Here is a 25,921-nt window from a genome sequence, read left to right as displayed (position 1 = left end):
CCCGCCTACTGAAAAGTAAAAACAGTGATGTAACGTAAATACTGACAACCACTAACCAGTGTAACAATTCATCCTTCAATAAATACTTCTGCTTTTTACGGCATGCATCAGATCTTGCCCTCTTCAACTGAGCCAAAGAAAGATGCGGCAGATAACAGCCACTCAGTCCGGAACAGATCAGTAGCCGATAACATCACCTCGGAAAATCAAACTGAGTCGGTTCGAGAGCAACTGGTCGCACCAGGAGCCACAGAGCCGTGCGCCCTGAGCAGCCCAAAATAAGCTCACTTGTCCCAACATAAAGCGACAGCCTGCAGCCACAAACACATATTATCTGCACTGAAATGAACGTTGCCAAAAAAAAAAGAAAAGAAATTAAGAAAAAAAAAAAAATCAGTTTGCGCCATGAGTGAGCCCAGAAAGCGTTCAAGTTCGCTTCACCCCACTATTATTATTATTATTATTATTATTATTATTATTTTCCCCCCGGCATTAATTACACTTCGCGTTTTAACAAAAACAGATTCAGCAGACGGGTGAATTGATAGTGCATCTACAGGTTACATATTTATATACATTTCCTTTTCTGCGGACGGAATTGTCATATGCAAACTTACGCATGTTCCCCTCGTTCCCTCTACTCCAGACCAAGTGGGCAGATTTGTCCCTTCACACTCCTAAAGCCGTCCTAAACCCTCCAAAGCTTCATGTAAGACCGCTACTCCCACTACAGTCTGGCCGCTCGAGTGCCAAGGCCATCCATACCCGGTGCCCAAACCCACTACTCAACACATACTGAGGGGCAGAGACAAGAAGAAATGACATTTATTATACACTCTAAAAAAAGACAATTCCAAGTTATTGTTTCTCTCCGAGAGAGGGGCTTGCTTCTAACATAATGAAGCGTCTTTTGTGTGGCGCAGAACAATACAAAACAAGTATTCTAATAAATAGCCACTTTTTTTTTTTTTTTGGCTCTCCAGGATGAATGGGCTGGAGCGGCGGGGTTCTGAAAGGCAGCTGTGCCGCATTGGCGGAGGAGGGGCGAGGACTTGGCGAGGAGCCCCGCACCCCCTTCGCCTCCTCCTGGATACTGACTCCCATTACTGATCCTGGAACAGAAAAAGATGCAAGAGGAGGGGGGAGGGGGGCATGGGGTGTGTGTGTGTGGGGGGGGTGACTTTGGAGGCTGTTATTTACTCAAGACATACACCGTTTTCAACAATGTGATCCAGGAATCATCAAATATTGCTTCATACTGTGAAGTCCACAGTGTCCAATTAGATTCTGTTTATATCAACCTGCACAGCTTGCAAGCATGTGGTTCTGACAGCTTCTAGGTGGGGCAACATCTACACACACACACACACACACACACACACTTTACACAGCACACATACACACAAGCACATATACAATACTATAGGATACCGCCAGGCTCATTAAATGTGTGTTCCTTAAACACAGGTCCACAGTTTTGACATTCAACACTTTCAGTGTTTCAGACACACACACACACACAGTTCAGTCTACTCCTTTCCGCTAGAAACTCACAGATCACCTCACACACTACTTTCTTCTCAGTTTAACCCTCTGTTATATTGTGCAAACACAGGAGCAGAGGCTGTTCGAGCAGCTCCTACATTGTTGAGGAATCAGACACACTGCTGCTGCTCCTGCTGACTCCCTCCCTTGCTTGTTGCAGCGTCCTGGCGTTGGGGCTGCCAGAGCTGACAGACTCCCTGACTTAAAGCTGCTGTAGCTGGCAGGTGTCTTTACTGCTTCACATGTCCATCTGCTTACTTGGGGAGCCAAGGTGAAAAATTTGTGGGTGCTATAAAAGTAATTTCCTGGCTTTTCTATTGTTTAGGAACAAGGGGTGGAAACAACACAGACTCTTGGAGATGCTTAGAAGTGATCATTCACTGTAGTATAATGACTTGGTGAGATTTACTGGACAAAGTGTGCAAGTACCTGGTTGTCCACCTCCTCATGTCCCCTCCAAAAATCTCTCATTTTAACGTAATAATGCATTTCATAAATGTGCCTTAAGCAAGGGGGTGTCACCACCTTTTAAGAACAACTGTAATTCCCTGACATATAATGTCATGATAACTCTTGTTGTATTTCTTGGCTTCGACTCAGTAAGCCAGTGGTGGATAACCAACCTTTTCATTTAGTCTCTGTCTGGCACAAAGACAGGCTCGCTGCAGATTAAAACAACTTCTACCTTCTGTCATTTTCAATGATTCACTAGAGATTACTCTGTCACTTTGTCAGATGTACTGCATCAAATAAGTACTACACGTAAACCACACAAGCACGAGATTGACACAAAGTGGTAAATCTAAGTAAAAAGGGCAATGCTGAAACTATTAGAGAGGGGGGGTGGGGTGGATGGGGGCAACAAAGACAGTGAGAGAGAGAGCAAGAGAGGGATCAGGTCAGATTCAGGCCTGAAAGCGTTGAGGGAAGAGTGAGCCAATTGGCTAAAAGCAGAGGTCTTAGCTCAGTTCATTCGGGCTCTCTCTCCAACACACTGTCACCATAACACAACACTCAAAGGCCTCAAAAACACCAAGAGCAACACACAAACATCACAAAAGGTCAAGGGATTATTTAATTTGCCTTTAGACTCAAACAATGACTTTGAATTTCTGTGGAGACAAGGCAGCACCGAAAACTATGAGACACACTTGTAGACGAAGAATGTAGTTCAGTCTGTTTCAAGCCTTATTTCCACATTTAGATAAGAATATAAAGTGTAAAACTGTCTTCAGCTCAGCAGAACATGAAAACATATGATGGTTAAGGGTAACGGGACACTATCAGAATGTGAGACAATGTGGTAAATTTAAACTATGAATCAAATGATAAAAACAGTATAAGATGAGTTCATATTATGTATAAATGAAGGGTCAGTTACATGGCTGATGATCAAGTGTTGAGAATGTTTCACGTTAGTAAAGGCTAAAATATGGCCGATATACTGGACTTACAAACATATTTTAGAAAATGACATAAAATCCTTATTGATTTTAGAGCGGGATGGTAACCCCAAACTGCCAAACCGAAAGTGTGATTTTTCACAAAGAGAGCATAACATGCCATTCAAATCTGGGGCACTCTTGTCTACGAGCAATTTGTTCTTTTGTTGCTCCATGCGCTCTATTTTCATCTTCTTCTCTCGTCAGAATCATAAGAGAAGAGCATATAAGGGCTTGATGGAGTAGTGAGTCAGAGACAGGATGACATGAACAAGTGAGAAGGAGAGAAAGAAAAAAGGAGAGAGGGAGGGAGGGAGACCAGGGAGGCCAATGTCAATCCCACAGCAAACAGCAGTGGATAATCATGGGCTTTAGGAAAACACTGTGTCCATAATGCTATTACCCAGGATTACCTACTCCAGCAGAGAAGGCGAGACTCTCTTCACAATGTGCCACAGACCTTTCAGATAATCATCTTATCACAGATGACAAACTCAGAAGAAACATCCCATTATTCAAGAAGGGGAAAAATCTACAGCATGTTTGGATGAAGACATATTGTAAGCCCAAATTATTCGAATGAAAAAATATCAGATTCTGAAATTAGCACGCCAGTCGCTCCCTCACTCTCTCACTGTCTCTTTCTCCCAGGGTGCTTTCTCCTTTTCCCGCAGGGCAATTAGAGACAAGATTTTATGCATTGTTCAGCTTATCAATTAGCCATAACACCTTCCCCTCTGATTGGTCTGTAATGAACATAATGGTTTTAACAGTCAGGAGTTGCAACTCTTAGAGGCGCTGTGCTAATGGTGTCGCCACGGCGATGGAGTCACAGTAACAGCTCTGCAGAAAAGCAGGACGGAGGAGGAGAGTGGGGGGGGGGGGGGGGGGGGGGGGGTGTAAGTCAGCTCTCCCTAACACATCTCTAATTAGAGCTCACAGTCAGTCATTACTGATGTAATAGGGTGTAACACTAATGGCTATCAGGCAAGCCCCCACAAACAACGGAGGGGGGCTCTTGTAAGGTGAGAGGAGCAGAAAATTTATGGATGAGGAAAAAAAAAAAGAAATCGGGAGATTATGGTGCGGAGACAGGGTGAAATGGAAAGTTGCGGTGTGGAATGATGATGGGGGGGGGGGGGGTCAAAGAGTGAGGCGAGTGATTAGAGGAAAGTGTGCCTTGTAGCAGATAAGGTTTTTAAGTACAGTTGTCAGACAAGGTCAGGGCCCATTAATGGAACATCTTTCTTGATGGTGAAATCTGTCATGTTAGAGACTGACAAGACAAAAAATGGATAAAAATTAAGGGGATATGAGCTGCTGGGTGGATGAGGGGAGGCAGAAGACAGAAAGAGAGCCAGAGTGACCGTGAGGGAGGAAGGCAGTGAGACAGACTCCTAGTTAACCACTTTGGCACTTAGACCTTGTTAGCACTGATGCACTCTGTGGCCCATTCAGCTAGTGATGCATGTTTTTACACTTTCTAGCACTAAATTGCTGAGGCTGTAGCAAAACAGAGTGACAGAGGTAAAGATAAGGAAGGTGGATGACAGGAAACCCACACTGGCAGAAATGAAAAGTGAGAGCCTTGGAAAGAGACCTATGAATTCTGCTCAATGTGTCTGGTGAGGAACCAAAGTCTGAGCAGTATCTGTAAATTATGATATGTTGATTATTGGGATAATTACATTACTTTATTAATGATATATATATTATATAGTTCAAAATGTCCTTATTTTTGTGTAGATGGGAGACCATGGTACATAACACAATGCACATTGTCTGTAGTGTTACTGAAAAGTGATGTAATGCATTTGTTGTCAGAGTTTTGATGTCCAATTTTCTCAGCGGTCATTAAAGTGGACAAAGTTACACTGAATACACTGTCCTTGTGATTTTACTTTACTAATAAGCCACTAATAAGACATTTTAGAAAACTAAATATCAAAATCTACACACCACAAGGTCAATTTAGTAGCTGCTCTGAAGCTTTTGATCTCATTACAGGATCATCATCACCGTTGATCATTATTCACTACTGTCATCAAAACAACTTACTAGGTCTGACCCGATCAAAGGTTTTCCTAGTGGACTAGTAGTTGTTAGTTCAAACCATTAGTCGACTAGTTGTCTAATGTAGTAGTGTAATTCAAATATGTATTTCTCGGGGGGGGGGGGGGGGGGGGGGGGTTAACATTGCTAACACTGTGCTGCTAAATACAGAGAAATACGAAAGCATAATAATGAACCATAAAGATATAAATTTTACAAGGGCAGGCACAAAGTGAGTTACTTGTTAAAGACACCGGCAAGAGTGTTGATGATTCTGAATGTGTTGGAGCAACCAGCAAGGAGAATGAAAATTTTGCTGATGTATTTCAAAACATCATGCAATTTATGAGCGTGTAACACCATCACAATTTAGAGAGAAATGCACATACGATGTCATTTAGCTTCCCCAATCCCCATGAACACCTGGAGAAGCCTAATGGTGCCTAGTTATCTAGGCTAATGTTAGGGTGCACGGCCATGCTAAGTGGCTAATATTAGCCTCTTTATACACGTTTCATTTGATACACGGAGTTTGAGGTCAACGAATGACAGGTCAGTGTTTTCCTGCAGACTTTCTTAAACTGATCTCACTTTGGATTTCCTGCCCGACATAAGTAGTTACTATCTAATAACCACAGGTACCATCTATGCAGTGTAAACAGTGTCTCCCTGTGACTCGCTGGGTGTTACCACTTCCAGTGGAGTCTTTTTTTTTTTCTTCCTGTGATCAACTGACCAATCAAAACTGAGCTGAATTAACGTTTGATGGACTATAAGGGGGCAGCCCTACAACTTACAGTTTAGTTTTTTAAAGTCATCATCAAAGTAAGCATAATTTAATGAAGCAGGATTTCTTGTTACATTTTCATACCATGGCACATTCATGTGATTAAGTTGTGGGAGCTTTAAGTTATTTACTTTATGACAGTCCAAGTTGAGGTTGGCTTGTCATCTCCTGGAGATGCCTGTAGACTAAAATGCTGTATTCATACAAAGCTTCCAGTATTATGATACTGTAAAAATCAGACTGTAAAACACTAAAGTCCCCCATCTTCTATCTTGTAATTTGTTCTGGTAATAAGATTTTCCCTAAATCTTACTGATGAGCTCAAGTTATTGGGGAAATTGATATACTATAAACCCTGTAAATGGTTTTTTGACCGGTTTGAGTTTTGAGGATATCAAGTTGAACCTTGGAGGAATATTGTATGTGTAACCTATTGTGTGGCCTTACCAACAACAGTGGCAGCAGCTTGGCCTTTGAGGGAGCTGCAGGACTTCAGGGGGGTCTATTCCTGAACTCAGCCTTGAAAGTGTGTTTGAGTGTGTCGGTGTGTGTATCTGAGACTTCGGGGGTGGGGGGGCTCCTCAGTTGCCTAACTATAGTCCCTCACCCAGAATTTGAAATAAGGTCATCGTCCCCGGGAGGCCCCAAGTCAAAGCCTCCCTTTTTCACCTGCCCTTTAACTCTCCTCATCGCCTCCTTTTCTTAATTTAACTCTTCACCTGGGTCCCATGTTTCCTTCTTCCCTTTACTTCCTTATCATTTTTTCTGTTTCTACTTTGTTTATACAGTAACGGCCTATTCCTGTGGTATGTTTCACAGATACAAACATTTCCCAAAGAGAGCGTGAAGACCAAAGAAGAGCAACATCACAATGACTCACCTGCTTCAGTTGTACTTATATCAAATATTGTCCTCTACCTCGACAGTTGGAGCTAGATTTTGTTTGTTTGTTTGTTTGTTTTTGTCTTGGCCTCTGAAAAAAAGAAGCTTCTAGTAATGTCACTGGGCCTTAAAACTATAATGTGATTGGAAAAATGAATTTTATGGATTAGCAAAACAATGGCAACGTTAGTAGATAAGGCAGGTAATAAGTGTATTAAAGTCTGTGGTGTGTGTGTGTGTGTCTGTGTGTGTGTCTGGAGCAGCACAGATGCATATCCAATAGGATGCATGGTAAGCAGGACAATAACACACCATTCTTATGCTAATCAAGGAGGCCATTAATGTTTACATTCAAAATCAGGCCTTCCAAAGAAACACATTCACTCCCTGCTAAACTAGGATAATTAGTTCCCTCTTAAACCCATATTCCATTAACTCAGGTGAATCCATCTGAGTTTCATCAAATTTCTGCTTCATTTTGCATGATAATGCAATTTAAAAGCAAATGACATATTCAGACTATGTGGGGAGGGAGAGCACCTATGAGAAAATAATATATGTGTAAAAAGGCTTTCTGTTCTATTTTTTCATGTATCTGTAAATATTTAAAAGTGTCTCCCATAATTCAGTGTGACTGATTTATGCATAAATTTAATTTTTAACTGTAAACAGCTTATTGGTGATTAGCGACTGATGTATTAAATGCCCCCTGCTAGTTTTCTGCACACTTTGTACATATGACACCTTATATTACAATGTCACCCTGATGCTGTAAGGTTGGTGCTGTGAATTTTCCTCATTTGAGGGGGCTTACATCAACAGGGGACCCCCCAAATCAGCAGTCAAATAACAGACAACCACCTTTAGCTTCCATCTGCTGAGTGACGTACTTGTGTTTGCACTAAAAGCGGGGAGGGAGGGAATGTGAACATAAAGGTCGATTAATTCACATACATGCACGCACAGGCACATGCATGTACACATAGAGCTGAGCAGTGGATGACTGGGCAGCTCTTTCCTCAAGAATAGTTCCGCAGCATTTAGACTTCACACCCCACAACTTCTGTAGCAACAGAAACACAAAAGCCGAAACAGAAAACTTGTCTGGAGTCAGTTCACTTTTCCAATAGTGTGTGAATGTGTGTGAGTGCAAGAGAAAGAGTGTGTAATGTGTGCATGTGTGGGAGTGAGTGTAATTTTACTTCATAAAAACCTTAAAATGATCAAAATACACCCTGTTATATTTTACCCTTTATGTAAGGTCTATGTTTTTATCCTTTATAACACAGACATTTACCATGCTAAAAACACTTTGTGATTTATATAGGTCGGTAGCTTTACATGTCTCTCTCTCCCTCTCCATCTTTTTCTCTCTCTCTCTCACACACACACACACACACACACACACACACACACACACACACACACACACACACACACACACACACACAGTGTAATGGATAGGAGCTGGCTGAGGGCGTCTGTCAGGGGCGACTGTTCTAATCAGAGCAGTGGGGAGAGAGATAAAGGAGAAAATAATGAGTGTGGCATCAGGCCTTTCATAGCGCAACAAAAGGCCACGGGATCAGATAGACACACACAATGTGGAGAGGAGAGGAAGGGAGGAGAGGAAGAGAGGGAGAGAGAAGAGAGAGGGAGCGAGGGAGGGATGGGAGGAGGCAGAGCGGGGAGAAGGAGAACGAGGGATGGACGGGGAATGGGGTTTGCTAATAAGCCTTCTTGCACTGTAGGTGATGTAGGCAACAGTAGGCGATGTTAGAAAATGAAAGCTTATGTCTGGCTTTACTCAAAAGATGCCGTCAGTGGGGTGGATGGACATTTCTATGACAATATCAATCATTTTAGCAGAGAGCAGTCCTTCAGCGGGAACTGATTATAAATGCGTTTTCCCGTACACATCCTCCCATTTTCTGTCTCAGAATTTTTTGTCGGCCTCGTGCCCTCTTTCTTCCTGCTGATTAGTGCTGCTTCATTTACTATGTGTGATAATTTCCAGTCATCCTTTGATTATTAATGCTTAATTTACCCAGATTACACTCCTTTGATTATTAATGCCTAATTTAGCCTGATGACTCCAGTCATTAGACAGTGCCCAAACTGAAAGCAAACAACCTTAGTGGTCTTCCAATGTACCGATACAGCCTCTTCTACAGATAATGATACTGTTCAGAGAAGCCAGCGGGCCTGTGAGTGTTAAGTCAGTGCCCACATTTTTACCCAAACTCCCATCAAACTTTAAAGAGAAAAGAAATACTAATTAGAAACTGCAAGCTAGGAGAAATGAGCAGGCAGACTCAGAACAGAAAATCCTATTCAGAGACTTAATGAGCTTGTCGAAGCTGAATAATTGATTTCTAATTCTAGCCTGCAGCTGTTGACCCAACCAGGGAGTGTTTTGAATGGAGCTGAAATATGTTGCGCTCTGACTTGGCACTGTTGGCTTTCTGGTAGCGGAACCATAACCAAACACTCTCATGTCTACCTCGCACTTTAAGGTTTTTATTTTGACTCAGATGTAAAGTTTTCACAGTTAATTACTTGATTTCGGTGCACAAACAAACATAATCAGACTCTCCCTTTGAAATTCATCGCAGGTAATTCCCTTGACAACTTAATCCTCCTTCAGATCTTGTCCAGCATTTTAGACTGGACACAATTATATAAAAAAAGGCTGTTTGATTTTCAGCTGTGAAAGCCCAGTGAGGTAAACTCTCCCATCGTACAAAGCATTGGGAACCACTGTCCATATCAGATTGTAGGTGTTTTATGTTTCGCTCATTTGCTGCGGAGTGATTCTTTGTTGCCCTGTGCGGACGATCATATCCTGGGGGCTCTGGGGCAGGAGCAGCACAGAGCACCCTGTGTGTGAACCACAGCCGCCCAGCGTCCCTGTAAGATGACCTCACGGAAAATAGGCCTAATTATTGCCGTGACAGCCCATGCTATCATATTCTGCCAGATCAGTCACTACATAGGAGGGAGGGGGGGAGAAAAATTAACAGAAATATATACCACCGGGGCCACCAACCCCCCTCCACCCCCACCCCCTAAACTGAGCCCATTTATTTTTAATACCCTAATCAGCAGGTCCCAAAGGTGGCTTGGCTCTACCTCACCCACACAGACAGGCACAGGTGAGTACAGGTAAGGCAGCAGGGGCAAAGCAGGAGGACGGGGAGCAGAGAGGCAGGATGAGGCAGGTTTGAAGTGAGAGGCAGTGGCTTGACCTGAAGTTTTGATCAACAAATACAAACTTTGCTTGCTCATGGTGCACCCCCCTCATCCTCAAGCAGAATAACTGGCATCAGCTGAAAAGTTGTCCCCACACAACCTCAATTCCCGGGAAATATTTTTTTGGATATAAACTTTCTGCCTGTGTAGTAAATAGTAGATGGAGGGATAAAGTGGTGGTGGAATAGAGAAGAGACGGGAGGCCAAGAGGAAACAGTAATTACAAGATACAAAGTTTAAGGTAGACAGCAGTAGTTAACTCAAGGACTGTCCTATTCCTGAAGCCATAGTCATTAGGGCTGGATCATTATATGATACATTTCAGGGCTATTTGCCTGGTTTTGTTCCCAGAGACAGTATTCGGAGAGACACCCTGGGAATGGGACATACTACACCAATCGCTACCTCCGTGAGAAAAACACGGCAAATATCAGTGCTCCGTGCTGATGTGTGGATGACGCTGATGTATTTACTTGTGCGCTTCCAGAGCAGATTGTTGAAGTCACAACACAGGATTGTGCAGAACCAGAAGGTTTAATACAGAAACAGCAAACTCAGACAATTATACAAAATGTTTTAAATGTCTTTTATTCGTAAACTGTGTAATTACTCTTGTCCTTTTGCCTTTGTTCCACACACTTTTCACTTTTCAAGAAAATGTTTTTTACAACTTGGGTCTTACATGTAGGTTTGCTCTTTTTTCAAGAAATAATTTTGAAGGGCATTTTCATGACTTCTTTAGTGACATAAGCCTGATATTTCAGCTGGGAATCACACTGATCATTTTATTACTGCAACAACTATAGTAGCCTGAAAAAGCTAATAACGCAGACAATTTGCAGCTTCTGAATCAGTTAAGTGCAAAGTTATGGGAAACTTAAATTATGATATTAATAGCAATACAATATTGTGACTGTTTTGCACAATGTATTGTAAAGAATTAACTCACCATTTTCAAATTTGTGAAATCTTTATTTTATTATGAGAGCAAGATCTTTAATTTATTAGCAAGCCAACTTAACGTTATTGATTTGTTGCTCTTGAGACAATTAATGTTGTGATAATCCTACAAGTGCTGAAGTATTAAATTATAAACATGGGATCACAAAGGCTCCTTTCACTTACATTTCTCGGTTGTCTGCAAACATTTCAAAAGTGCTTTTATCCAAGCTTCTGTTTAAATTCACTAAGTACGTGCTGTCTTCACCAACCTGATGTGATTCAGGGTGCTCTCAAAAGCTCGCAACTTAGTGGGCTTTTGAATATACACATTCAGAGTGTTTTCAGAGCAGCCCATATACTTTCACCCTCTGTCACTCTGACTTCATCCGGTCACTAAACATTGCCGAAATATCAGCTGCCAGCTGTTGCAGAGATCCGCCAGTTCGCACACAGCGGAGGGAAAATAAATGAGAATGTCAAAATTATTTTCCAAGAGAAAACAATGTTTTTCATGACTTTGTTCTATTTCTCCCAATTTTTGTGTGTTTTCAAGGACAGTGAAACTGATCTAAAAATGTCCATGTTTTTCAGGTCATGTGGGCATCCTTTATATTTCTGAGCCAAAGTATGTAACCTCTTTATTTAGAGGTAAAACTAAAAGTGAGTGCACACAAATTTGTAATTAATTTTCATTATATAGGAAAACTGCGTGTGAATAACTATATCAAATACTGTAGGATAAAATTGAACTGCCTATAATGGACAGATTGTGAAATTTTTTTTTTTTTAACTCAGGGTTATCTGTTGGTTTTTCTTTCAACAAACCTTCCAAATTAATCGATAAAATGTTGTTTTTCCTAGACAAGTGTTTTCTGATCTGACGCCCTTATTGGCAGGATGACACACTTTGTCTGTGCTTTCCAAAAACTTATCAAAACCATTTTATGATGTCACAAAGCTATAGCCAATGTTTGGTTGGGTTTAGGCACAAAAAGGACTTGGTTAGGTTTAGAGAAAAATCATGATTTGACACATGCATCCACCGCAGCCTCCTCCCTACACAGATTTTGTCGCTCTGATAATATCATCTGACTCTCATCTTGACCACTGCGGCCAATAGACTTTGTCACTAAACAACGTAAACATATGTCGTTTTGGGGAGACTTAATGAAATGACTAACGCTGCTGTTCCCAGATCTCAGAAATTAGCTCATTTAGTATAATGTTACCAAAATCAAAAAACAATATGAAAAATTACAAAAATTAGATCCAGGTTAAAAGAATTTTCTTGAAATTACAGTTGGACCAGGAGGACCAAGATTAAAGCTGCAAAGATAATGTTTAATAGGTGCAAATACACACACACACACACACACACACACACACACACACACACACACAAACACACAATAAGGCAAGATTAATAAGCTAATAATGTGATTAATTCCACTGATTACAAAATCGGCTTCCTTGAGACAACTTCTTTTTTATTTGTGGGTTTGTGATTGTGTGTGTTTCTGTTTGCATGCATGCGTGTGTGTGTGTGTGTGTGTGTGTGTCTGTGTCGCTTTTTGCTGGGAAAGAAAAGAATACAGCAGTAGCCCTTGTAACCCAGCCCTGCCCTCCACCCCCCAGCCCCTCTCCCTGTCACTGGCCATGTGTAGTGTGTAATAGGCACTGACAGTCGTTGGGCAGGTCAGTAACCCTGTGGCCCTGTCTAATTGAGGCTAAGGATCCCGGCTTGTCCTGCCATCTATAATTAACCACATCATCTGCAGCCGTATGAAAGATTCAGCTGGACTGGGAGTGGCCGACACATGATCCCACTGTTGGTGTTTACCACTCGTGTGTATAAATGTGTGTGCGCAAGTGAATGCATTGTAGTCACAGTGACTCTGAAGAATCTTCTGACTTACTGAACATATGACAGAATAATTAATGCCGTACCATATCTCTATCTACGGACATTTTATGTTAATTTGTGCCTGCATTTAACCCTTAAACTGCAGTGTGTGTTGCCACATGTATATTTCTCTTGAGACAAGTTTGGAGATAATGTTATTTTGTTGTCTGTAATGTTATTGCTAAATGAAAGCCACTTGCAGAGAGATCCAGGAAGTAGAGTCAACTAAATTTGCAGTAAACCCTCACGTATCCTCTCTACCTTCCCCTTCACCCCCCCCGCCCCCCAAGCTTGATCTTTACCGTGACAGAAACTTGAAGTGTACTCTGCCCCTTCAAACACCTTGGCTCTGCCTTCCCCTGCCCTTTCCTCCTCCTCCACCCCCTCCTCCTCCTGCTCGCTCAGCTCTCCCGGCTCACCCTACCCCACTCAGCTCCTCTCTCTTTCCTGTCGATGCCTTTGAAATACGGCTTTCAAAAATGCTGCTTTTTGAATTAATGAATCATTTTTCGCCAGGTGTCGTTGGGGTGGGAGGTGGGGGAGGGGGGTGGTGGAGGGGTTGGAGGCGGGGGCGAAGGAGAGGGAGTGGGGGCTAATAAATACACAGTGGAGAGAGTCTCACCATTACCAGTCTCTCCTCTCCCTTTCCTGACACACCTCCACCTCTCCCCACCCAACACACACACACACACACACACACACACACACACACACACACACACACACACACACACACACACACACACACACACACACACACACACACGCCTTTGCTTTCCTCCCACACCCCTCCACCCCCAGCTCTAGATGAAAGGCCTGGCTCGTTCCTGTACCTTTAATTTAAAGCTGAAAAGGAAAACGAGAGCGGGGGTGCGAAACACGCTTATGAATATGGAGAAAATTGAATGAGAACCGTCCCTTTGAATAAATCAGTATGAATGTCCCCTGGCCTTGTTAGGAGGAAGGTCGCAGAAGACCCTTGGATATACAGATGGAGAGCAGCTTGATGGACCAGTGTGTGTGTGTGTGTGTGTGTGTGTGTGTGTGTGTGTGTGTGTGTATGTTTGTGTGTATGTATCTTTTCTGCATATATGTTGTTGTTTAGAGTAGTTTAGACTGTTCATGATGTTTTTACTGTCAGACAGATGATCTGGACCATCGACAATACAGTGGTTGCATTAGCATATGTGATGATTGCAGCTGCGATGCCTGAGTGGCATAAGGCTATGGAGCGAGAGCAAAATAAACAGAAATTGGGAAAAGACAACAGTGCATTCAGAAAGTGTTCAGACCCCTAGATCAAGAGAAATGGGAGGCACCTGGGCTAAAGTTCAAGTGTCATAGCAAAGGGTCTGAATACTTATGTCAATGTGATATTTCAGTTTTTCTTTTTTATTTAAAATTAGCAACATTTTCTGAAATTCAGTTTCCACTTTGTCATTATGGGGTACTGAGTATAGACTAATGAATGGAAAAATTATTCTTTTTATTTAAGCATAAGGCTGCAACATATAAAAAAGGGGAGAAAAAACTGGAGGGGTCTGAACACTTTCTCGACAGCAACTATTTAAAAGTTGTTGGTTACATGGTGTTAAAAATGAACAGAGGCTGCAACAACAGGGCAACACATCCATGGCTAGGCTGGGTAGCCTGTATGAGCTTTTACTTGGACAGATATAAGATAAAAGGAGTACAATGAAAGTTTAGAGGACACAGGAGGATTCGCCTCTCTGCAATGCGCTGTCACCATGTCACAGCGGTCCAGCGTCCTCTCTGAGATACATCAGGCATGTTAGATCTCCAAGAAGAGGAGAGACTATGAATACCCTGTTATGTCTTTACTCTTTAAACTCTAAGACCAAGAAAGCTAAATAGAGGAAATTCAAATTTATATCTATTTAATGTGCAGCTTCTTGTTGATATCTCCTCATGCACTCAACCACTTTAAGATGCTTTTTATACAAATTTGACGGTTCCCATTTTTCTAGCTTATAACTACTTTCTGATGTATTGTTGATATTTTGACGCATTGTCTTTGTACTTTCTCAACCTTGAGATGTGCCTTCTTGAATTGTGAATTTCCTTGAGATGTTTATCACCCCTGGTGGGTAGGATGGCTAACCAGACCTGTCATCATAGAGGCTGTCAGCCTGTTGATGTGTATCTGAATTGGTCTGAAACATTGTCTGTTGAATGCGTGTAGTGGCTTGGAGTCAGTATGTGGGGATTACCTTTTTCGTTGATGCTGCTTTTTACATAGTCTCGCACCTATACATGATCTTTGTAGAATTACATCCCTCGACCTATCAATATCAATCAATATCAACAGTAACCATGCTGAAGTGTGTGAATATTTGACATTGTGTCCATTACATGGCGATCGTATTGTACAGGCTTTTAGTTTTTCACCAAATCAGTTCATATATATGTCTGTTCTTATTGCTGCTCATTTACATGCTTGTGCAAAGAAACAGAAAATGAACATCGTTGCTTATGTTCCATAACCATAGACTAATTATCAAATCCAAATACTTAAATTTGTTTCAACGGCCCCAATGAACAAAACAGACAAACAGAGCAAGCAAGGTGGAGTACAGAGCGAGACAGAGGGGGGAGCAGATGATTGTAAGGATTCTGTATCACTTTGAGGTTGTCTCTAACCCAGTTCTCTGTCTATTGTGAGAGGGAGGCAGGGAAAAATTGAATTCCCAGCTACTTTGGTGAACAAGGAGACACTGACTGACACTCATGAGTTAAATGCTAATTGAAGGCAGCAGAGGTTTGGATGTGAGCTCTGAGAGCCCAGGCTGAATGGCAAACAGCCTTGGACTGAGAAACCCATAATAGAAGGAGCTAAAAGCAGTGAGCATACTCATGCTACTAGTGGGTATACGGACTCTCTTTTGTTGTTGTTGTTGACAGAGAATAAGAGATGGATTCCATTTATGTACATATATGCCCCCCCCCCACACATGCAGAAACAGAGATTGACAATATCATGTAAACTATCAATGTTCTGATAATAAATTGATAAATTTCAATCAAATAAAAAAAATATTTGATTTGGGAGTGCGTGTGTATAGGAGTCTATAAATGCAGACAAGGGCAGTTGATTTGAATTAAGTTAAAATGTTTAACACCAAAACTGTGTAACTTTTTTCTATAATGGGGCACTCATTCCACACATTCAACAAAAAAAACAAACTTCGACACTGACTGTCAGAAGAAAATAGGACAGTTATGTGCATTGGTCTCCCGTGTTTGTTTCTTCAAACCATGCCCACGATGGTCCCATAATCATTACTCTGTGGTTATTGTTGTAACCATGACAACAGCATATCATAGCTCTTCCCACCTTCAACCTGAGCAGAGCCCCAATCAAAGTGAAAACACCTGTGCTGGTATGCAAGGCCCTTAAAAAGTCTTACTTTCACCTTGGACAGATTCTTTCCTGGCAGGGTAAACACAGCTGCAACTCATAACTAATAATTGCTAAGTTGAATTTAGGTCTACCAATTTGCAAGGATCACCAAAAAGGACAACTGTGAATTCTTGGTCACATCAAACTCAGTCTTCAGGAGACACACACATCCACACATTTCCACAGGTGGTGGGTATAAGAAAATTGTATTTTTTTTTTAAAAATAAACAAAGAATGCTCACATACTGCTGTTTCATTACCAGTTGCTTATTCTTGAATTTTACACAGACACAACAAAAAGTTTTTCACCGTAAATAGTCTTCCTCAGTTAGAGGTGAGGGTGTGAACATCTTTGTTTATATAGGCATGTACCATGTAATGTGTTCATTGAGCAACTACCAGTGTACATGTGAGAACAAAATATAGTGGTCATAAGTTCTCTGCCACCAAAAATGGTTTCTTGCTAGGAATGGGTGGTGGTGGTGATGATTGTTGCTTGCCAAGAGCTTCAGCCATTATTGCGTTTACAAGAGGTTAGCATACGCCCTCTGAGCAGCGCTACTTCCTCATCCTGTCATGCTGAACTGTGGGCAGACTGGACGCTGACTCACTATCGCAAAGTAATATTATGAGATGGGATAGGCTGTTGCTAGCTGGTTAGCATGCTAACTTGAGTAGAAGAAAAGAAGTCATAGAAGTGTAAGCAAAACAAGAGGGTTGCTTTCCACTGCTAAAGACAGCTCTTGGTGAGAAAAGAAAGTTTGATGCAGAATTTGAAACGATTGGTAAATAAACAGCTGATAATGCTAATGTTGGCTATATAGCAATAGCAAACCTTACATATTACATATAGCACCTTGCACACCATCTCGAGTGTTGCAGGTTTCGAATGTGTAAGACAAGGTTGTGACACCAAAGTGTACACCCCCCTGAAAACAACGGTTTTCCACAAGATACTCACCGATTCATCCCCCACTAGGCACAACGCTTAACGATCATCTCCTCATTCAGTTTTGAGGAGAGGAGGAGAGCAGGTCAGCAGGAGAGCAGGAGAAACACAGAGCAACACACTCATTTGCGGTGAAACACTCAGTAAGGCTGTTAAATCGCTTGCCAATCATTGATCTGACCCAATCCAATAACTGAAAAGGTGTGGGGATTTCCTGGCTCATTGCCACTCTTTATAATGTAGTTCATGGGATGGGGCCGCCATAAAACCCATAGTTGGAATGGATTTCATGAGTGGTTCCATGCTGCCTTAATGTCAGAGGACTGCGAGATGAACTGGCAGAAAGGGTCTGCAACAGAGTTCAGGGAGAAGGTCAAAGCAACAGCAGCAGACAGTTTCCCAGATTCTGACAAGAGAGATTCTGATTCGCTGGAGTGTGCCAACTTTCATCCTCTCAGATCAAAGTTCCCAGTTTGTCTGTCTTTGAGGAAACCTGAAGCAAAAAAGAACTTCGCCCTATCATCTGCAAACAAATTAACTTAATTAATTAACGGATTAACTGCGATGTAAAGGCCACGATTGCTTCATATGTGGAAGAAAAACACAAGAGTTTGGACAAATTCTTACTAGAATTCTACTTTGCATTGAACTCGGTGGTGCTCGCGTCCAAAGGAGTTACACCTGTGGAGCTCAACTTCCACCTTCTGAAAGGTCCCTTAGATGCTGAGCTAAGCCCACAGCTATGTTAGAGATTGTTCATAGACATCTTAAACTGAGATATAAGCACAGAGAAACTTTCTGCAGATGAGTATGAAAACAACCTTCTACTGTCAAACTCTGCACATACAGTACACCATTCAACACTGTGATGGTCAAACATCCAAGTAAAGTGGAGAGGGTTATTAAAAGATATTAATGTGTCCTTAGTTTCACCTCCTTCATTTACTTACTGAGACATGTGCAGCTGCAAGGAACATTACCAATCTTACTACAGTCTACTGAGTTTATTATTTTACAATTGTACAGGCTGCTGTACAGTTTCGCAGTGCCATAATACATGCCAAAAGCTCCTGTCACTCCTTTGCTGTGATACAAGGTATTATACAGATATTATAGTCTTTCTCAGGATCCTCGAAGATCTTTTTAAGTCACACCTAAAAGAATTCAATGTTCAAATTTCTTGGTAATGCTCACTGTTCACTGTGAATATTTCTGTTCCTACTGAAGGTCACCTGCAATTTCCAGCGAGCACGTCAGGATTTTTTTTTAATAGCTTGCTCACAGTCCAATTATTATTGTTTGTGTAACGTTACTTCACCATGCCATGCTCAACCCCTGTGAACAGTAAGCAGGGTTCTGAGTTTAGTTGTGATGCAACCAATGACACAATGAAATCAAACAGAATTGGCGGCCTCCAAGTCGATTCATGTCATGAAAAATGTGTGTTTTGTCAAAGGACAATTTACTTCCTTTTATAAGAGAGGCCACAATTCCATTGTGCGCCCACTGCTTCTAATACTTTTGTTCTAGGTGGTGATTTTACATTGAAAAGTAATGTTCACACTCATGTGGGTTTTGTAATATAAAGAACTATTTGATTTCAATTTGAAATGGAAACGCACCAGATGTTAGTGTAATCCAGCAAAGCACATACAGACATAAGACTCATGGTCCTCTCAGGTGTTCATGGGTAGTGCTTTAATACAGTATGTACCATGGCATATCTATCCAACTGTGTCCTTTTCACCAAACACTGAAAGTATTACATTACTTATAAAGCTTCAATGTATGAAGTGTTTCTGCAAATAAATGCTACATGCCAGATGAGAACCACTTTAAATTTCTACATTTCAACCACTGTTACAGCCTTAACATTACTTCCTCAATAGCAGATTCTTATTCTTAAGATTGACCCTTGGATTCACTTAACACCTGCCCTTTACAAGATCCTGATCCTATCTTTAGCTGCTCCCTCTTCTTCCCTGGACTAAAAGACTGATATTTTTTCACTTCCTAGCCTGCACATTTCCATGGGATCTCAGGGGCAGTGAACGCCAGCACAAGATAAAATGGGGTCTTAACAGCTGCGTTTATAAAAATGGATGATATGTAGACCACTGAAGACCTGTTAAATGAAATGTCTACAAGGGTTAGGATTACATCATTCATTATGGTTTGTGCTATCAAATGTGAAAATATTCCCGCAACACGAGATGCCTTTTAAAGCTGATTATACCTTGGTTTGTGTAAATGCTGTATATGTATCAGCTGTCAAAGATACTGTGCACAGGGATGAAATATGTCCATCTGTCTGTCATGCAAAATATCACAATAAGCTTCAGTTTTTGACTTTCTGAACAAAATCTAATGGGCAAGATAGCGGTCAGGTTTTTGAGGCCAATGGCCCAGATCACATAAATCTCCTGGTTTTGCCATGTAGAATCTCTGTAGTGCAGTAACAGCACACCCTGAGCACTACAAGTCCACAGAATGTATGTGAAGACATGGTAGAGGTCAAGTACTGCTAGGCTAATTAGTTTTCCAGCAGGGTATAAATGAGATTATTTCTCCGCACAATGTTTCTAGCTGCGTTCTAGGGTTCAAGGTGATGGACTTAAAATGGAGAGACACAAGTCTTTTCTTCCATCTCCACCTCTCACTTCTCCGTCTTTCACATTGCTAAAAATTTATATCGACTTTTCCTACCTATGCAATGAAAAGGGACACTGCAGTACATACACTATGCCACAATCACATAACAGTACGGACAAGGACACGAGAACTGAAACCAATTTCCTTCAGTACAGCCACGAACATTAGGCAAGCAATCAGTTGCATTAAATTCTACATTGAGGTACAAATAAGGCACAAATAGACGGGGGTTGCACCTAAATGCATTTGGTCTCATGTCGAAAGACCCCTACCATGCATGCAAGTGCACGCCTGCGTACAGAGACTCAGAGACAGAGAAACAGACTCAGAGACTACAGGTTATATAAAGAAAACTACATTTTATCTGAGTGGAGCTGAAATTGTATTGATTTAAAAACAAGTAGAAGGTGTTTACTTTTTTTGTGCTCGTCTCAGGGCCATGCACTTCTCTCTTAGTGCTGTGCTAATTACAACCTTATTAGCCAGGAAGGACTCAGGTGCTGCAGAATCCTTCAGTGAAGGCCATCTGTGGCTGACAGTGCCAGGAAGGCCGTCTCATCCAGCCTCAATAGCTAATGAACAAACACAAGGATTTTCTTTCAGATTAATTATCGTCACAATGAATGAATTCCAGGTCCTTTTGGTTGTTGTTCTCAGCATATCATCTTCCCATCAGTCTGTCAATCACCTCAGCCCACAAACAAACCCCTATCTGTCGACACAAACACAGATGCACACTGTCAAACACACACAAACACAGATACACCCAAACATGCACAAAAGGCACACACATACACACACACACACACACACACGCGCACGCACACACACACACACACACACACACACACACACACATACACACACCAAGACAGAAAATCAGATGAGCTAATTAAGATGTGGCGGCTGAGTGGGAAGTAAACTCAAACAGGGCTGGACAGATGTCTCACTCTGGTGACTTCAAAAGGGAAATAAAGGACACAGGGCCATGTAATGTGATTTAGATATAATACTTCTAGGTCAGGGGTGATGGCTAGACTGCTGGGCAGTGGGAGAGCAGCTGACAAGCGTGTAACTAACCATGACGGATGGGAATTCAATGGACTGCCTACTCTACACACTTTGAGCTAGACGGGAACAAATTACGTGGCTAACCACCTTGTCGGCTAGAGCAGAGGAGAAGATTCATTTGTTGCCAGAACATTTTTTGACACATGTATGGACTATAATCAAGTCTGACAAGAGAGAATTGTGAGGGAAAATCCTCCTCTCTGACCCTGCGACAGTAATGTCCAGTCACAACAGAATGATATGATTAATGAGATAAAAATGATCTAGTGTTCCTCCCACATTCAAAATATGTGACAGCTATGTCAGGTTCTAGACAAAAAAGATGAACATTGAACTGACTAGTGAACTGAATGTTTAACTTTGGTCTCTTTTAGTAAAGTAAAAGTGAAACTGAAATTACAATGTATTTTTCTTGCTAAGAAAGAAGTCGATATTCTTGGTTTTGGTTTTGAATTGTGTACTCATTTGGACAAAATTGTAATTACTAAAGGAGGAAATTCGATTTTTTTTTAACTCTCATTCTGCAATAGTGTCCCCTGCATCAGTGTTCTCTGGTTGTTCTCCTAATTTCATTGGTAGAAATAGTTATATCATGTGTATGTATATGTTGTACCAATTTAATCACTTGGCCACATAGGCTGTTAACGAGCTTGGTTACTTACAGTGTCTACACAGTTTGCGTAGCAGAAGCAGCACATTATCTGAGCAGCGGCTGCAGCTTCAGTCCTATGTGAGGATGTGTTCAGGCACAGAATTGACTATAGGTCACCCACGTGCACAGAGCACACCTATAATCACTGAAGTTATACATGTAAACCAGAGAAAAATAGACTAGAAGCGTGAATATACACTTGAAGTCACATGTGTATAGAACAAATGAAACGTACCCAGACTATGGAGACAGCTTGATTGATTAAAATATAAGTGTTCACTCAGACACACAAGAGATGGATGACTGAAAAACGTGACTGAAACACTGTGTAAACCCACTGTTGACGGTTATTTTATACTCTGTCTGAACTAGTTAGTAAGACATGCTGTTTGATCATGTCGGGTGTCAAAAGTGTTTACACCGAGTGTCACAGAGAGCTGGGAAACACAATACTGTCTAAATGCAGGGATAACGTTGAATATTTTGAAACAGTCTCTCCAGAAAGATAGTGTTCATAATGTTGCACTCAGTTGTTCACATAAAAAAATGCTGCAAACAGTTGTGTCACAAGAAGAGAAAAAGAGAGTGGAGCTGAATCCTTGGCTCCTTTCTCACCTCAGCACAGCTGGCCTATCAAAGTGTGAAGTGGGTGTGAAGGTTGGATCATCAGTTTTAGAAAGTTACAGACACAGACGCCCACCAATCCAATGTCAGAAAGGTGTGGGGTAAGTGTCTGAAGCTATCCGGCTATTCAACAAGCAGCCGTATCGTAGCCCCTTAGACCTCCTTTTGAATCATGTTAATACATGCCATGATTCAGCCATGGGACCCATGAAAAAGAGCCAGCTAACACTAGCTAGGACACCAGCTTTGTAACCTCTAATTCAGCTCAAACAAAGCAGTGAATGTACAGGTGCTGCCGACATAGCAGGTGGTGAAACAACATGAATGAAATGTAACGTTATCTAGTTAGCCTTGGTTTCTAGTTTCCACTTCCAGAGTGGACCACAATCACAACAGGTCCACCCAAAAGGTTACATGTTGTGCAGGAACAGAAACTGGACATCACTAACGAGGGTATACAGGCACTAACATGCTACATCAGTAGCACACTATAGTAGTTTATAGCATGTCCCCCTAGCAACACTGACCCTCAAATGACAGTCACCTGCTGCCATGGGAAGTATCCACCCAAAGGCCATTTCCACAAATATGTCACATGTAGTAGCTGCAGCTGTAGTTCTTATCTGCTTTCACAATCTGTGAGTGATGTGTTATTATTTTGTCATGATGATAAACAAATAAACCTGTTAAACCATAATCTAAATAAATTATCATCAATTTTGCAATTACCCTTCTCTCACAAACTGTAAGAAAAAAAATCATTGTAGAGGAAAGCAAAAGACAAAGACATTTTTTAAGCTCAAGAGAAACCAGAGGTGAGTGCATACTGGGTTGAAGACTTGACATGAGCTATTAGAAGTCAAGGAGAGCATATAGACATCAGTAAAGACGAGGTGAGGGAAGGAATTAAGGCAATGAGGGGTTAAAACATTTCGCCTATTGTGCTCCCGCTCTTTCGTACACTCTGAGAAATTAATAGGAGAAATTAGCAAAGCAATTACCACTTTTAATTGGAATAATTCTTCTCATCCTGTCACAGCTGCATCCAGAGGTGCACTTTTAAACCTCCTTGTACATGTCTTTTTTAACCAAACGCTATTATTAATTTCACAGATTTCTGTGGCCCTCTTTTAGCCTTTGACACCTGAACCATCGCACCACCACTGTACTGTGCACTCCATCACTTCTTCATATGTTACTCTTAAAGGGAGAAAACAATGGTTCCATTCATTTGTGACAGACGAAAGTGGTCGCAATTAATAAATGAGTTTTAATGTTGTGTACAAAATCTTTTGGAAAAAACAATCCCATCAATGAAACCTTGTTGACATGTTTCACCTTTTAAATTTGACTCAATTTAACTCATTCGTCTATTGTCAAGCTTAAAGATGAAGTTTTTTTTTGCTGCACACATAATAACACATGGATACTTGATGATATATTATATTAATAGAGGCTGTAGAGATTGTTCAGAGTGAACACAACATGAAAAATGTTGATAAATAAAGCCATTTCCACTGTAAGGCTGCTGTTAACCATGACCCCCAGTGAAATAATGTAAATACAGCAATCACACAGAATTGGTGGTGGACCGTCCCAATGATTCTCTTATCACAAGGTCAATGGAAAAATATAACACAGTTACTGTGGGGAATATAGATCACAAATGACATACCTGGTTAGTGTTGCAGTGGTGATATCATTTGGTGAATTACCAATCAAAACCTATATATTCCTAGACTCCTGTTATCCCCTTCTGTCAAGTATAAATCCATCTGAACACTAAAACACTGACATGTAAGCAGGAGAAATTTGGGAAAGGATAAGACAAAATGCCAATAATTTCATTGTTTCATTTGACAAATAAAAAATTGACCACAGGAGAGAAGGTAAATGCTTCGACCTCCGCAGTGTCAGGAGAGGTGTGCTTGCTGTTGCTAAACACTACTGTCTTAGCGATTAATTGATTAGATTGATCTCCGAGCGTTTCACTTGAGATGGAATCAAACTGTATTTTTCACACAGGAAGGAGAGACCGGAGCATCTGTTGCCCCTGATAGCTTTGACTTATTTGACTTTTCCTGACACAGAAAGATGGGTGTCTGCTTTGGAGCGTCTCAGAAACATTAGCCACAATGTGTTAACCCTGGCCCATGGCAGTGATTCCCACTGGGGCCACTCAGAAAATGTCCTGCCCTGATGGACTGATGGGAATCAGAAGAAATCAATAAGCAATGATAGACTTCTGCTGTCCACTCAGCTAATCCTGTTAGTGATAGCTGTGGATTTAATCGAATGGTTGCACACACTACAGACGCTCAGACACTGAGGCAAGTGTGTGTGCAGACACACACACACACACACACACACACACACACACACACACACACACACACACACACACACACACACACACACACACCTCCAAGTACACTTAACCCCATAACATTCTTATGGATAAGATCTGCAGATCTTCCTCACACTCTCTCCGCTGTCATTTTGTTGAAACAAGCAGCAATTTGAGAGACAATTCATTCAGCAGTTAGAGGAGAATCAGTCAATTTAATAAATCCTTTGCTCATAGTCCAAGTTGGACCAGATTGCACGAACATTTTCATTGGAGCTGAAGACGTGGAATAAAGACACATTTTGTCCCTATGATCATTTGATAAAGGATCGCTTATTTGATATGGAGATCAGTACAATGCATGGCAGTGCATGGGAAGCCGAGCAGAAATGGACTTCCTTTGACAAAGACGATCCCTCCACATGCTGTATACATATCAAAGTGACATAAACCCTGATAACTACTCTCAATACATGAGCCACACATATGTTGCGAAGTATTTCTGGGTTAATACTTTAACCCATCCTCCTATAAATGAATAGACATTATAAAAGCAGGCCCCAGTGGCACATGTTTAAAGGTACATTAAGAGAGCACATCAATTGTAGATGACATAATCCCCAGCCCTCTTTTCAGTCACTCTCTCACTTCCTTAATCTCTCCGTTCTTTAACCCTCATCTTCTAAGAGGCTGAAAGCTCCCTTCATCTTCTCCTCAAGCTAGCAGAGAAACCACAAGCTGCCTGGGGAGGGAGGAGAAGAAGAGGTATTACTGAAGTCTGATTAAATTAACACTGTGATGCAGATTTCTTGCCTTTTCCTCTCTCTGCTCGCCTTATCCCACTGTGTGGCGTCTTTGAAAATTAGATGAACTTGTTACATGAGGGCCTGTGCACGTATAATGTGTGCGCTTGTGTGTATATGTGCATCTGCTTTTAATTAATCACTCTTGTCTGTGTCATTAGCAGGATCCATGACTTGGGATCCTGATTTGCATAGGTGTCTTTGATAAATAAATAAATATAAGATAATGCGAGTTAATAAAAGACTGGAGTGTTCCTCTCTTTACCTCATCCACCCCCTCTAACCCTCTGTAACCTCCAGCCTCGCCCGGCTCTCCTCGAGGCAGAGAGCGGAACCATCCCCTGTAGAAGTACTTTAATTACAAGGTTCCTACATCCAAATAACAAGAGGTTTACATAACTCCCGCATGAGCTCCTCATTATTCAGAAACTATTCTTGCTATCCCCGTCTCCCCCCTCTAATAAAAATGGTGTTCAACAATGTGTGAGCTCCCACAATGCACCTCCTATAAGTTAAAGTGAAAATTAAGAAAAGTTCACTTTTTACTAACCTAACGTCCAATTTACCTCCGCAAGTGTGAACTGAATTCCAGCTCAG

The 25,921-nt window shown here is 41.4% G+C and overlaps 1 protein-coding gene across 7 annotated transcripts in view; it reads right to left on the bottom strand.

The window, feature by feature from the left end:
- sox1a (SRY-box transcription factor 1a) overlaps nt 1-25,921 on the bottom strand; it is an 82,349-nt gene that overhangs the window by 15,180 nt on the left and 41,248 nt on the right. The window contains exon 3 of one of the 7 annotated variants that reach the window (XR_011690996.1): nt 13,208-25,263. The exons of the other annotated variants lie outside the window; for them this stretch is intronic. The gene's annotated coding sequence lies outside the window, so the exon portion shown is untranslated. Of the gene's footprint in view, nt 1-13,207; nt 25,264-25,921 lie in introns of those variants that run through there. 7 annotated transcript variants of the gene reach the window in all.

This window comes from Trachinotus anak, unplaced genomic scaffold, assembly GCF_046630095.1.
Source record: "Trachinotus anak isolate AG129_WGS33_773 ecotype Australia unplaced genomic scaffold, CSIRO_AGI_Tana_v1 ptg000001l, whole genome shotgun sequence".
In the NCBI taxonomy this organism is placed as follows: Eukaryota; Metazoa; Chordata; class Actinopteri; order Carangiformes; family Carangidae; genus Trachinotus; species Trachinotus anak.
Note: the sequence above shows the minus strand (reverse complement) of the source record. Positions and strands in the feature narration are given on the sequence as shown.